The sequence below is a fragment of the Macrobrachium nipponense genome, chromosome 2 (genome assembly GCF_015104395.2).
Source record: "Macrobrachium nipponense isolate FS-2020 chromosome 2, ASM1510439v2, whole genome shotgun sequence".
NCBI lineage: Eukaryota > Metazoa > Arthropoda > Malacostraca > Decapoda > Palaemonidae > Macrobrachium > Macrobrachium nipponense.
In genome coordinates, this window is record NC_087201.1 from 105879673 (window position 1) to 105896080 (window position 16408).

At 42.1% G+C, this 16408-nt stretch overlaps 1 pseudogene; it reads right to left on the reverse strand.

Moving 5' to 3' along the window:
- Positions 1-10435: 10435 nt before the first annotated feature.
- LOC135221268 (spectrin alpha chain-like) overlaps positions 10436-16408 on the reverse strand; it is a 136960-nt pseudogene continuing 130987 nt past the window's right edge.

The following is a 16408-nucleotide window of genomic DNA, read 5'->3' on the forward strand; positions in this document are numbered from 1 at the left end:
TGGCTTTTGATTCTTATGTATTTTATAAATATTTGAAAGCCATATTGTGGTGCTGCATACCCTCCTTTAACATCAATGGACAGATAGCACAAATATGGATAGATAAATGAGGGACTACCAAATGTTCTTTTTTTAAGATACTCCTTTCATACATTATGTTGTTGATAGTAATTGTAACTAGTATCTTATAAGCATCCTGAGAGACATTTACCTAGACATAACTGAAACAGTTATGTTATGTCTTTTATCCATGCACATCTTTCTATGCTTTTCTGTCTGTAAATAATTTTACTTTTCTTGAAATATTTGACTCTTATCAGCATCCCAAAAGACATTGTAGGGCAATAAAAACCACTCCATTAGCTAGAAGTTATTGCAGCAAATCTTACAATGAAGAATTGGATGTCAGTATAGATTGGGAAATGCTGGCTTTTATGCCTTATGTACTCTATTGTATGCAGTTCATGATGTTAAAGAGTACATATATGTATATCATTTGGATAGATACTACACACACACACTTTACACTTAATCCAAGTAGAGGGAAATTCTATTAACTCTCACTGAGACTGTAACCATCTTAATCCTTGCCTTCACCATTTTATTCAACACTGTCACCATTCTGTTAGAAACAGATTTTTAGTCAAAACTTAAGATTAAGATGTAAAATTAGAATATTGGTATAAATAACTTTTGGCTAAGGCATTAGACATTAGAGTAAGTCAAAATCAACACCATTATCTGGAGATGTGCCACTCTATGAAGAGATGGCAAATTTAAATTCTGCCATCAAAAACCAGATTTTTTATTTTAATTTTTTTTTTGGTCTGAAATATTTAAGATTTTGTTCACAACTAATATACAATGTGTTTTCCATAAAGTATACTTTATACTGTATACATTAAAGCATGTCTTGGTGTTCTTGAGTTTGATACTTAATTTTGAATAGTATTAACTATTAATTGCAGTATATTGTGTTATGCTAATGGCATAGTTTCCATGAAATCATTTTTCATTTAATGACTTTCTTCCTTTGTTTGTTTCTTTGTATGTATGGTGTTTTTATGTTGCATGGAACCAGTGCTTATTCACCAGGAATAACTAGAATTGAACTCGCAGCCACCGAGGTGTTTTTCCTTTAAACTTTGCTTGTACCCAGTTATATTATGGCTCCAGTATTTTGATAGTTAATTTATGACTTTTATAAATGAAAAGAGGACAAGATTTCAAAAAGTTTCCTTTTCTTTAAGTGTATTTGGTGTTTTTCATCACTTAGTTAATTTTGAGACAGCCATGAGAATTCCTTTTTTGCTGTTATTGGCTGATGATTTTGGGGGATACATATTAGCATCAGTAATGAATTTTTTTTTTATAAATTTAGAGGTAACATTGTGCGAGGTGGAATTTTTAGTAGTTTGGGATAGAACTGGTTGACATGGCTAGTAAACAGGTACTATAGTAGTGGACACCTACCTATTTGTGGTTCAGGATTCGCAACTTCTCAGATTCGTGGATTTTTCTGTGGAACGTGCATCCACATTACTCACAAAAAATTCACCTATGTATTTGCAGAATTCTTCACAGAGAAGTATTCACTAATATACTGTATTTTCATATTTTCTTGACTAAATACATTCTCTTATGATAAGTCTATTAAAACAGGCAGTTACAAGCATTTTTAGAGTTTTTTTTTTGGTGTTTGAACGATTAAAATACGCAGTTATAAGCATTTTTAGAGGGTGTCCAGTATTTGCAGGTTTTAGATACTCACAGGGGGATAGGGATGACAACCCCTTTGAATCCTGGGGTCAACTGTACGTGACTACTACAGGAATGACGAGTGTTAGAAAAATATATCGATCATTTTTATTTAAAAGAATGAGTGTAGTTATTAATTGTTCTATTTATTTGCCCAATCTATTATTAGTTTGGCAGTTTGAAACCTGCAAGTTGTGTATGCAAGTGAATTGCTAAATACAGTGTAGTAGTAGAATGGGTGTGGTAATATATTTAGATTTTTTAAGTTTAGAATGCCTTAAACTTTGGCTGGTTCTATAAATTACAAAAGGTTACATGGTCATTACTAGGATTGTTACATGACAGGATATTGAAATATACCAAATTTGTAACTAATTTGTATTTTTCATAACTAACAAACCTGAGGTCTTAACATTAGGATTTACTAGCGCCAAGCTGGAAACCGGTAGAATTAAAATTACACTTGTGAGATCCAGGGACTAATGGCATCTATACCAGGTCACGGGGCATGTATACCCAGAATGCCCACGGCTACCTGTGACCCACCAGTTATATTTCTAACCCAGTTTAGACTGCTAGAGGGGTGGTTCGAGGTGGGCCTTTAACTGTTAAGACCTCAGGTTTGTTAGTTATGAAAAATACAAATTAGTTACAAATTTGGTATTTGTTCATACACGAAACAAACCTTCGGTCTTAACATTAGGATAGACTTACTATTGGAGGGAGGTAAGTCTCTACAACTGACTGGGAGTTTGCCACCTTATCCATTTCCGAATATATAGGGAAATTCTAAGAGAATGGACAATGAACCTAGGACCAAAGATATAAGCGGATCTATTGGTTTTCTCCCACTGGGTGTAGATACCATTCTACTGTTTACTCTTGTCTCTTGCAACTGGATCCACCTTCACCCCTCTTTTCCCTATTATCCAGAGGGGTGTGTTGCTACTGAAAAGTATATCATCACCTAAGATAGCTTCACAGTATGGCTGACCACCTCACCTGCATCTAGTCCGTTCCAGCACATGACGGTACTCTCCTTCATATTGCCCGTAGTTAAAGGAGTAGGAAGAAAGTAGTAAAGAAAAAAAAAAAAAGACCAGTCATCCCATTCATTCTACTTTCATACCTTCATCTTAGACTAGACGCAAACTGACCCGCCAGGGGCACTGGATGAACTATATCACTTGTTGGGCCGCCACCACTGAACCCAAGGAAAAGGTGTCCAAGGATCTATGGGCAACATCTTTCAAATAAAATGAGGTGAAAGTTGTTTGGCGTTTCCACACACCAGCTTTCAGAATTCTATCCACAGACATGTTCTTCTTAAATGCCAGGGAAGCACTCACGCCCCTGATGTCATGAGCTCTAGCTCCCACCTGGCTATCTGACCCTCTGTCTTCTGCCGTATAAGCATCTCTGATCGTCTCCCTTAGCCAAAACGATATTGTATTCCTGGACACTTCCTTCTTGTTCCGTCCTGTACTTACGAACAACCTCCGGCACCCCGGCCTGAGGTGCCTTGTTCTCTTTAAGTACTCCCTTAGTGCCCTGACGGGGCACAGGAGCATCTCAGCTTTGTCGTTGTCTACAAAGTCTGCCAAGGAAGGTATGGTAAAGGAGTCGAATCTGCTGTCTGCTATTGTTGGATTTTGGGTCTTGGCCACGAATTCTGGGACAAACTCAAATACCATTGATCTCCAACCTCTCGAGTGCTTTATGAGATATGAGAGGCCATGTAGCTCCCCCACCCTTTTGGTTGAAGCCAGGGCCAATAAGAAGACTGTCTTCAGGGTCAGGCTCTTATCTGTGGACTGCCTTAGTGGTTCGTAGGGGGGTTTTGTCAGACTACTCAGTACCTTGGTCAGATCCCAATCTGGGGCTTTTAGCTCCTTTGGTGGGCATGACTGTTCAAAGCTCCTCATCAGCATGGCCAACTCCCATGAAGACGATATGTCCACTCCTTTCATTCGTAAGACTGAGGCTAGAGCCGCCCTGTACCCCTTCACTGCAGATACAGACATGTGTTTTCTGTTCTGAGATATATCAGAAAGTCTGCTAACTGCTGAATAGTGGTACCGAGTGGAGACAAGTTCCCTCTACTACACCAATCACAGTATGCTGACCACTTTCCTTGGTATACTGTCGCAGATGATTTTCTGATATTACCTGCCATCTTAGTTGCTGCTTTCTGCGAAAACCCTCGCGCTCGGAGAAGATACTTGACAGTCTCCACCCGTGAAGCGATAGGGACTTCACTGACTGGTGGTACCTCTCCACGTGCGGCTGACACAGAAGGTTGCTCCATGGAGGTAACTCTCTTGGCACATCTACTAGGAGTTCCAGTAGGTCTGGAAACCACTCTGCTTTCGGCCATAACGGGGCTACCAGGGTCATCTTGAGGTTCTGAGACCGCATTACCCTGTTCAGAACCTGACGGATTAGACAAAATGGAGGAAATGCGTACACGTCCAGATTGTCCCAGGGGTGTTGTAGCGCATCTTCTGCTACTGCCTCTGCGTCTGGGACTACTGAACAATACACTTCCAACTTTTTGTTGTACCTGGTTGGGAATAGGTTTATGATCGGTCCTTCCCACAACATGAGCATCCTGTCCACTACCTGTTGGTGCAAGGACCACTCCGTTCCCAGAATCTGATCCCTGCGGCTCAACTTGTCGGCCACTATGTTTCTTTTTCCCGGAATATACCTGGCCTTGATGTCTACCAGGTTCTCTATAGCCCACTGGTGAAGTTGAACTGTCATCACATGTAACTGCCGAGAAACTAGGCCTCCTTGCTTGTTTATATAAGCTACTACTGTGGTGTTGTCTGACATCAATACCACTGAGTGTCCCTTTACTCTCTCCCTGAATTCCTGTAGAGCCAGAAAAGCTGCTTTCAACTCCAGCACGTTTATATGGAGTTCTCTGTCCTTGCAACTCCATTTTGCTGACACCGTCAACTCCTCCATATGGGCTCCCCAGCCTTCTAGTGATGCATCCGAGAACAGCAAGAGGTCTGAGGAGGATTGTTGAAGGGGGACACCCACTGTCAGATTGTCGTCGTTCACCCACCACAGCAAGTCTTTCCTCACTTCTGCCGACAAGGGAATTTGCTCGTACGGGTGATCTACTGTTGGTGACCAAAACTCCTTCATCCTCCATTGTAGGGACCGAAGGTGTAGCCTTCCTTGTGGTACTAGCTTCTCCAGGGAGGTTAGGATTCCCAGCACCACCTGCCACTGTCTTGCTGGCTGTGTCTGTTTTCCCAGAAAGGCATTCACCACTTGTTTGCATTTCTCTACTCTTTGGTCTGTCGGGAATACTTTGGCTTGTGTTGTGTCTATCACCATTCCCAGATATTCCAAACGTTGACTTGGATCCAACTGCGACTTCTCCTGATTCACCACAATACCTAGGCTGTAACAAAGCTGCAGGAGGGCCGCCCTGTCCCTGAGTAATTTCTCCCTGGACTTTGCTATCACCAGCCAATCGTCCAGATATCTTATTAGCCTGATCCCCTGAGCATGCGCCCACGCCGACACGAGGGTGAACACTCTTGTAAAAACTTGAGGAGACGTTGTCAATCCGAAGCACAGGACCTTGAATTCGAAAGCTTTCCCTGCAAGACTGAAGCGGAGAAATTTCCTCGAAGACTGATGGACTGGTATCTGAAAGTATGCGTCCTTTAGATCGACTGTCAGCATAAAGTCTCCGATTCTGACTGCTTGTAGAACCGTTTTCGGAGTCTCCATCTTGAAACTGGTTTTCCTTATAAACAGATTCAGCGTTGACAGGTCTATTACTGTCCTCCACTCCCCGTTGGCTTTGGGTACCAGGAAAATCCTGCTGTAGAAGCCTTTTGCCGGACTGCATACTTGTTGCACAGCTCCTTTTTCCATCATCTTCTTCACTTCGTCCTGCAGAATAGTGGCCTTCTGAGATTTGTGGGCATAAGTGACGTGGGGTAATGGTTGATCTGTCAGGGGCGGGGTTACCTTGAACGGGATCAAATACCCGATCCTGAGAACATCCACCACCCACTGCTCTGCCCCTAGTTCCTGCCACACCTTCCAGTGATTTGCCAGGCAACCCCCCACTGGTGTGGCCGAGTGATGGGAGGCGCCCATCCTATCTTCTTGAGCCTCTCCCTCTTCCCCTATTGCCCCTTCCTCTGTTGTTTCTATTGTGAAAGGGCCAATGAGTTATCCTCTTTGGGGAAGAGGGTCTTGTGACTCTATTAGGGATGCTATGTCTCACTGTCTTCTTTCGAGACATCTGCTGTTGTCTTCCCTCCAAAGGAGTAGTTTGACTGTTAGAAGTTTTCCTAACTGCCTGTTGCACCAACCTATCGTTAGTGTCCATCCTTCTTCTATCTATCGCCTCTTCCAGTATGACCTCTGGCAACAGCAGTTGCGATTCCAAGATATCCCCATTCCTCATTGCTAACAGGGAATCCAAATCCACATTGCGGCTTAGTCTAGCCAACGCTGCATCTCTCCTCATTAGCAGGATATTTGCCCAAACATTGGCACTTACGTTTGTCAGGTACGCAATCGCCTTGGAACCTGACTGTAGTAATCTAATGAACAATGGTTCATTCACTACTTTTCTTGTTGCTTCCGAGGATGCAATCTTCGCCACTGCTGTTGACCAAAGGTCTAACCAAGAAGCAGCCTGGAAGACAGAAGAAGCTGTTGCTTTTAACGTAGCAGCCTCTTAGTACGTCATCGAAGGGCACTCCATTTTAACCTGATCCAAGGTTAATCCAGGCCTTAACCTTACAACATTAGGGTTCATTTGTCTAGACAGCAAAGGGACCTTCAGTGTCGTATAATATTTCCTTTGCTTTATCATTGGAGGGGGAATAAATTTAAATGATTATTAGATCTTAAGGAATTATCCCTCCCTGCAATCTTTGCGATTCCGCATGACTCGAACAAGGCAATTCATACGACACCTTGGTATCCCTCTTTAGTCCAAATGCCATGTCAATTCCAGGAGGAAGCATACTGGCCGGTGTTTCTGTCTTCTCCGAAAGGTTATTGAATTGACGAATCAAATCAATCACCTCTGCATACGAGGCCAGAAACTCTTGGTTTTCTCCTTCCTCCGGCTCTAGTGTACCATTCTCCGTCACAAGGGATGTTGTCTCGCCTCTATCTTCTGACAGACGGCCCGGAATTCCACGGCCGCGGTCTCTTTGATCTTTGCTGGCCGCTGTTGGCTCGATCCCGGATAGTCAGCAGAGGAACGAGAACGTCTCACTCCTTCTCTGCTCACGGATCTAGAGCGAGAATCTCGTCTAGATCTCCAAGATGAAGGCTCCCTTAAGACAGAGATAAGTTCGTCTCTATTAGTATTGGCATCGTTTTTGAGCGTCGGCGAGCCCGGCCTCGACCTTCTATCCAGACGGACACTGCCTTCCACGAACGTATCCACCGAGGTTGCCAACTCTCTATTTTTCGTACTTTTAATAGGAGCCTTATTGTCCTTCGTACGTATTTTGAACGACCTTACGGGCGAAACTGGGACCTGCATTCCACCCTCTGCTGCACCTTTCGCCGCCAACGTCGATTTTACCAGAGGTATCGCAGTTTTTGCGATCCGAACTGGCAACTCCGCCTCGGCCGCTAGCCCGCCGGCCATCACCTCTCTCGCTTGTTCGGATTCTTGCGAACGGCTTCGTCTGCCAACCTTGTGCTTAATAGCCACTGACTTCCCGACCTTCCTGCTGACTTGGAAATGACAGTCTTGGTCCGAAGATGAGGAAGAATTGATTCTTCTCCTCTTAGCCCGAGGATCCGCCAGGAACTCCCAAATCCTCCTCCAACGCTTGACTGGCGCTCGCCGTGACGTTATCGGACTTAGCGATGACGCCGAACTAGAGGAAGAAGACGAAGAAGGCGAATCACACTTTTTCTTTTTGTCTCTTATTCATTCTCTTCTCTATATCCTGTAATTTCTGCATTACAGTTTGCATTGACGGGTCAGAAGGCGTATTAGCGTCTGGGTGCAGCGAAAAAGGCCGAGAATCGGTCTGTGACGTCATCACGCCTGCCATATCGGAGTGTGACGTATGTTGTGACGTCATCCCTCTCGTAGGGAGAGACTGAGAGGTTTCTGCTGGCAACCGCACGTTTGCTGCCAAACTACCTCCCACGTTCTGCATCGCTGTAAACACTGAGTGGGATGGTGAAGCCGCGGCATTAATTCCCATAAATTGCAAGCCCGGGGGATGAGGAACATTCAGCGCTGCCGGACCCTGCTGGAACCGTGATGTCATATAATGCGCAAGCAGACCATCCAAGGTTGGTACGCCTGGTAGGCCTAGCGCTGACCACGTACCATCTAACCTATGCGCTTGAGGAGCAGGAGCCTGGAACAAAGATGGCGGATCTCCCCCTCTACTTGCTGGGAACAAAGGAGAGTGCATATTATTCATAAGATTACCCAAGGCCCCTCCTGACGTTTCCGATACAAAACCGCTAGGAGAAACCGAAGGGGTATGAGACAAATCAAAAGCAGGTGGAGAAACATATGGAGCAGCCTGGTTTATTGCCGATACAAAAGAAGCCGGTGAGGTTTGGTCATCCAAAGATAGCGTCACCACCTTCCTTTTGTATTGGCTTTTCCCATAGAACTTCTTCCACTGTTCCACCGACCAACCGCGACAAACAGAACACGGATTAGTAACCGTACATACGTTTTCCCTGCACCTACTACACGTTGGATGAGGATCCGTCGACACCGAAGTTAGGAACCTAGAACATGGAAAGCCACTGACTCCTGGGCATTTCCTTTGTCTCCTCTTCGAAACGGTAGACGATCCCGATGTTGAGGCAAAATTCTCCATCATACCACATATACACTCTTACCACACACTGATCACACTTGGAGAAAGAAAAGGAATGAAAAATAAAAAATGAAATGGATAAAGAACGGGCAAACTGAAAAACCGGCTTTAAATCAGATAGACAGTAACACGTCTTATCTTAAAGGCGGTAGGAAAATAACTGGTGGGTCACAGGTAGCCGTTGGCATTCTGGGTATACATGCCCCGTGACCTGGTATAGATGCCATTAGTCCCTGGATCTCACAAGTGTAATTTTAATTCTACCGGTTTCCAGCTTGGCGCTAGTAAATCCTAATGTTAAGACCGAAGGTTTGTTTCGTGTATGAACAAATAAGAACTTAGGATTAGTACTAATTCCATCTCATCACATCTGACTTTATGAAGAATATGCTGTTCACCATCAGTTTTCATAGACTGGCTGTGTTGAATACAATGGCACAGTGAATTAGTCATAAATTAATCTTCTGTGTTTCCCTGCACAAACTCCAGTTTTAATCCCACCGTGAACACGCCATAGGGATATATATGTAATATGTATAGAAAATTAAAACTTTTCCAAGTTGTGATTAACTGCTTTGCTGTTCATTTTTACCTTTGACTGAATGAATCTGATCCATAGTACGTATTGCTATTCTTTGCTGTAGTAGTGGGCATTTTACTTCATTGTTAATGTAAATTCTTACAAAAATTTACTGGATACAGACAGTCCCTGGCTTACAACATTCCGAGGTTACGATGCTTTTCAATTATATTCATCAGAAATTATTTCCAGGTTTATGATGCTGATCTGACAAAGAAATGACTCCAAAAATGTAAAATAATAATTATTTGAAGGTTTTTTATATGAAAGTGCAATAAAAATGCAGTTTATAGTGTTTTAATGCACCCAAAGCATTAAAAGGAGGTTTTCCTGAGATTTTTCGGCTTTTGATGCATCTCAAGAACAGAAACCCCGTTGTAAGCCGGGGACTGCCTCTATCTAGTTAACAGTAATTTTTATGTTTGTTGGATATCTAATTGACAGATAATTTCCATGTTTTAGTGAAGTATTTTCTATTTCTAAATCTTTCCCAATGTTTTTACAGGCTGCCCTAGGGCTTTTAACTATATGGGTGCAAAGCTTGTAGCGCCTTGAAAGTTGTCTATCAAGTTGGGACCTAGCATGCCATCCAACCTCACCTTCCTTCATGCCTTATAAGTGTTCAACAACTGTTGAAATTGTGCATGGGTCATTATTCATGGACTGGTCAGTCCTGATCAGAGTATGAACTATGAGGTGCAACAGACTGGGTAGGAGGAAAAAAATAAACTTGGCCAATTCATTCAGTATAGTGCAACTACCACTATTGCCTTGCTATGAATCTGCTCCAAGTACTTGAAGGCCCAATGCAATAGCTAGGTGTTAGGAGTCTTGAGTACAATTTTATTACAGTTAGCTGATAATGTACATTGTTTTCACCCCTCTATTTTCTTTGAAGGTTTTCTTCATGAAAGAGCATACTATTTTCGCATTCATGCATGATTTTTTGGCCTGTTAAATCATATTATTAAACTAGAGAAGATTTTGCTCAAATTACCAAGAGATCCTTCTCACTTATTCTCCCTCAACACTTTCCACTCCTCCTCAGGCAGAGACTCGAGTGATTTTAGTTGTCACTTCCATTGACAGCAACCTCATAAATGTAGCTGTAAGAAAAATTCTTGCAAACTATAAAATAGTTATGTATTTTAAGGCATTTTTCTAAACATAACAATCGCTACACTGTAGCCATCTTAACTAAATAAATGTTTAGTTTTAGTGTGGTTAATAAATGCAGTCATTTAATTTAGACTTTATTCAGAATATATTAAACAGGCAATGACTATACCAGGCTCAAAATTTGATGAAAATAGATCAGTCATATAATACTTAAGCTCCATTAAGACCTCCACATCTACCGCTCACTGTCACTGCTCATACAGAAATGTGTGTTGGAAGTAAAATCTACAAGGAAGGTACAAAGCAGGGTTCTTTAAAAGCCGTCATACTTAAACCCTTGATGTTATATCCCTGTACCCTCATTGGAGTTTACTAAAATTTCAATATTTTTCAGGACTAGTACACTGGAGGAATTGGCCTACATGAAGTGCACTAGCGAAATTGGCCTACATGAAGAAAAATACAAGGAATGTTTTGTATACTCAGAACACTACTCAGCATCTGGATGTTCAAGAGGTAGATGATGAGAGAAACTTCATAGTCAAAAGCCGTCATAATTTCTCGAGTTCCAGGTGACATACTCATCATCCACATCAAGAGCAAGAAGAGGCTATAACTAGTCATTTTGTAGTAGCTTCATAAAAAGTACCCTGAACATGTGAATTTTAATTATGAGCAAGACTTCAGCAGTAGTTTCAAGCAAGTTGACTCTACAGAGGTTATGCATTAAGTTGACATAACTGCCGTGAGACTGCATTGGTGTACTTTATGTACTTATGCATTCAATCAAAGCCCTAAATATTGTTAACCTGAAGAAGCTGCCAACAATAAATATTTCATATATTTTTTGTATATATGTACTTAGAAATCTGTGCTAAAAGATTTGGTAACAGTGACTAAGGGAACATCAAAATTAAAATTACTTTGTATAAGCATAAGCTTGCAGTGACAATGATACGCTATTTACTGTGAGAAGAGAGTGCGTGTGAATTCTATATAATCCAAAGCTCCTGGAACATTATGACCAGTTTTTGGATCTACATAGGGCTTCATGCGACCAACACAATAGTCTGCCATCTCTTTGGTGAGGTTCTGTGAACAGAAATATTATTATTAATTAACAAGAACCAATAAAACTCAATTTCTCATAGCATTTACCTAGCAAAACATTTTTAAAAGTCAGGGCAATATTCTCAACTGTGACAATACAAAAAATTTGGCCATTTCAAATGTTATAACAATACAGTTGTTAAAAAAATATGTACCAACAATACATACCTGGTATAGTTCTTCCCGTAACACATATGGGCGATCTCCTGCCGCAATTGCCCTGAAGGCATTTTCTATCTCCTCTGAGCTATGGACATTCTCTGTCTCCTTGGATATCATGAAGGCCATGTACTCCTGGAGTGAGACTGCTCCATCACGATTAGGATCAACCACATCTAAAATGGCTTCGAATTCTGGATCACTTTGACCCTCTTCAACCATGGGTAGATCGTATCCTAAAGCTCGTAGACAGGATTTGAACTCTGCGTGGTTCAATCGACCACACTTCTCCTTGTCGAAGTGCTGTATATAAAATAAAAAAACATGTATGAAATTTTTCTTTTCAAAGTAATTATCTTTTCAAGTGGGTCAGCATTCAACATAACAGAAGATTGATTGGCTGATCTACACAACTATCTAATTCACCTGTGTCTTGAAGACAGCAGATTCTTGTCTAGCTAAACTAACCCATCAACCTTTCTTCTCTCAGTGTGGAAATTAGCTGAGCAAAGAAAACATACCAACCTAAAAGTAATTTGTATTTTTCCTAGAATATAAACCTACACTTTCACATATAGTACTGGGCACATAGTGCACTGCAGCTGTCTGCCGACTCTGTTTTAATTATACTTACCCAGTAATAATATAGCTAAGAGTTTCACTTGCCCAGCAGTTAAATTTTGAAATTCACAGATTGCGCTAATTTTCTGTTCTGTTTTGGCTGGGTAACAATGACCCCATCCACTTTTGGGGTAAGAGAGGCACCACCTGGCAAAGAGCAGAGTTTGTTTCATGCCTTTAAAAAAAGAAACGACCGTGCTATGGGTCGGACGGTGGGCTCCGATTATATAATTACTGGGTAAGTATAATTAAAACAATTTTATTATGAAAATGTCATTTTTAATTGTGGGACTTGCCCAGTAATTATATAGATGATTCCCACGTTGAGGGATGGTGGGATGCATGGATATTTCTACCTCAAAAAATTAACACAAACAAGAAAAACAGGATAGAACAAAATTTGCCAACATTATATAAAACGTTTTTTATTCTTTACCTAGTAAGAGAGTTGATGTAGGAAAATATCACCTCTGGATGTCACTCATCTTATCATGTAGAGACATGGCAGTGAAGCTTGTTAAGTGCCTAGTACTTTAGTGGGGCCATTGTGGCAAAGGAAATTTTCGATGGTCAACAATGGATTTCCGATTGCCAACAAAGGATAGGTAAATTGCCCCTGCCCAGGGTTCAATACCAATAACACATCAGAGAACAAATTTTGTTACCTATTTCCAAAACATGTTTAAAATAAAATACCACCACCACCCTACCAAAGGATTGGAGGGTCCACCCTGCCAAAGGATTGGAGGGTACTCGGGCACTTTGTACCTCTAGAGTTCAAAAAAACAAATACCTTACATCAAGGAGAAAAAAAGATTTCAGGAAGGGTTACTTCCTACACTTCATTTCCCAACACCAAACCAGCCGCAAGAAAAGGATCCAAAGTACTATAATCATCATACACCATAGATATTAAGATGCAAACACCGATTTACATTTCCAAAATGTAAGGACAGATTTCTTTTGAAAGCCAGAGAAGTGGCCACTACTCTAATCTCATTAGCTTTCACTATATACAAAGGGAACACTTCTTGAACTGATGAGTGAGCCTCCCTGATCCCATCTCTTAGCAAGAATGGCAGCGCATTCAGGATAAAGATCTAGACGGGTTCTTGACAGAGCACCACAAACTGAGAGAATCGCCATGATTGTCCTTAGTTCTGTGCGAGTACAGGCAATCACTGGTTATCGGTGGGGTTTTGTTCTTGGCAGGGTGCTGATAAGCAAAACCGCCATTAAACGAAACTCAGCAATTTATGGCACCAAGTTTCAGTTAACGGCACATCTTTTTAGGTATGTTATGGTGCCTTAACTATTATTAGCACCTTATGGCACCGATAACCGAAACTTGGCCCTTATGGCTCCATAAATCGCCATTTTATGGTGCTAGACAAGCACTGTAAAACCGGATTGCCAATAACTGGAGACTGCCTTAGTATTTTTAAGATCTCACTTTCCACAGATGTTCCCACTTCATCTGATCCCAGTGCTTCTGTCAGGCTCTTAATAGAGAAAGAACGAGGCCATGGGTTAGAGGCGGACTCATTCTTGACCAAAAAACCAAGGGAATATGAACAGTTAGCATTCCCCTTCGAAAACCCTACACTTTTATCCAAGGGATGCCCTTCACTGATCCTCTTTGCCGTCGCCAAAGATATCAGAAAAAGGTCTTTTTAGTCGAGTCTCTTAAGGAGATAGAATGCATAGGTTCAAAGTGAGGACATGACAACCAATTCAAAACTATGTCAAGATTACAAGGTACTGCAGGTGAATCTGTACCATTGGCTGTACCCATGAAGGTGTCAAAAAACTTAGGTCTGAAATGTCTGGATTGGAAGACAAGTCTAATCCTGTATAACGAAAGACTGACCCCAACATGGCTCAATAACTTTTCATGGTGGAGGTTGAAAAGTTCCTTGCTGAGCTTGGATGTTTTGTTTGTTTGTATGGTGTTTTCCCATTGCATGGAACCAGCGGTCATTCAGCAACGGGACAAATGGCTTTACGTGACTTCCAAACCACGTCGAGAGTGAACTTCCATCACCAGAAATACACAGCTTTCTCTCTCAATGGAATGGCTGAGAATCAGACTCGCGACCACCGAGGTGGGATGCCAACACCATACCAACCACGCCACTGAGGCGCGCTTAGATGTAATAAGTCTGTTATTTGAGGCACAGAGGTCTGAGAAGATGAGATACTGATGGTCCTACACTGCTTTCTAAAGATCCTCTACTTATTCTGATAGAAAGCATTAGAAGATTGCCTTCTGCATCTAGCGTTTCCCTCTGCAGGCGCTTTAGAACAAATTTTCTTTCTAAAGAGTCTCTTGACAGTTTGAAGCCTGTCAGGGCCAGAGAAGACAGGCCTTGGTGGAACCTCTGGAAGTGTGGTTGTCTGAGCAGCTGCCTCTTTTGAGGAAGCAGCCTCGGGGTCCACTAGGTGCTCAACGACATCAGGGAACCATTCCTTTGACAGCCAGAAAGGTGCTACTAGAATTAAGAAATAAAGTGGGCGCTGAAAGTCTTTGCACCCCTGAAGGCTGCGCAAAGACTTTCAGCGTCTTAAAGAATCCTCCATATCAGTCACGGAAAATGCCTGAGAGAAAAAATGACTAATTGGCACCTTTTATTGTTTCCACTGTGTCCTTGATTAAGGAAACAATAACTGATCAGTAGCTCATTAGCCGTGGTGTAAGTCGGTTTTTTTTGCTGGCACTCCTGTCAGGATTTGTTCGTCTCGTGGTGTTGCCCTTGTGTTGCCAATCCCTGTGCCTTTATGCGTAATGGTGGGTCCTTATACTTCTAGGGATGATCGTGTAAGGGTCATTCAGTGTTTTGAATTAGGGTTAAATACCGCTGAAATTGTGCGGCAGATGGATTTGAAGCGTCGAACAGTTCAGAACATTGTTGCGCGGTACAAGGCGTCAGGGAAGAAAGAGGTACCTCTTCCCGCCAAGAAGTCTGGGAGGCCCCCGTTGCTGTCTGAACGATCTATTTCGCTACTGAGAAGGGAAGCAGAGCTTAATCCTTCACACAGCGCTCGTCAATTCAGGGAAGAAAACCCTGAAATTTTAGGAAAGTGTAAAGTACGTACTTTACAGACGTACTTGTCATGCAAGTTGGGATTCAAGAGTGTTGTGGCTCCTAAGAAGAGCAAGCTAACTGACGCCCATATTAAGAAACGAAAGTTTTTTTTTCATAGATTTGGTAAATGGGACGTTAATAACTGGAAAAAAGTGTTGTTCACTGACGAATCCACATTCCATTGCTCGGCAAGCACCTCAACGAAAGTTTGGCGAAGTCCCGCCTTAACAGTGCAGTGACAAACTTATTCGTCCTCGTGAAAAGTTTCCCAAAACTTTGATGGTATGGGGTTCTATGGGTTATGAGGGAGTTGGGGAATTGTGTATATTTGAAAATAATGAACGAGTGAACCAGCACATTTATTACGTTGTGCTAAATGAATATTTAGAGGGGAGCTTTGAGAAGACAGGTGCTTCAATTCTTCAGCAAGACGGCGCACGGTGCCACACAACGCCATTGATTAGGAATTGGTTGCAGGATTGTGGTGTGGAGCTTTTAAGTGACTGGCCCCCTAATTCCCCTGATTTTAGTCCCATAGAAAATCTGTGGTCGATCATTAAAAAACGTTTGCAGAAGGTTGACTGCTCCAATATCGAGAAACTCAAAGCCGCCATCATCGCTGCTTGGAACAGTATCGAACCAGAGATCTATCAGCACCTCATTGAAAGTGTTCCCCGACGGCTGAAGGCAGCTAAAGAGAACAAATTTGGTGCTACCAAATACTAGAAAGTCTAAGGTAAACTGACACACCATTTCAATATCTTTACTAAATTTTTGCATTCCTTTACAGGTCGAAGAAGGTGCGCGTGTGTATGCGTTTGCCTAAATTGCACTGGGGTGTAAAGACTTTCGGCGCCTACTTTACATTCTGGTGAGACATAAACTTGTTTAACACCTGTCTTATCAAACTGAATGGGGGGAAAGGCATGTAGATCTTTGTTCGACCAGTCCAGGAGAAAAGCATCTACTGACCAGGCTTGAAGATCTGGTACTGGCAAACAATACAGAGGAAGACAATGGTTCCGTGATGTGGTAAATAAAGCCATCATCAGTTTTCCCCAAATTCCCCGCAGGTCTAAGCAGACTAGTGGATCCAAGGCTAGCTGATTTTGAACTAG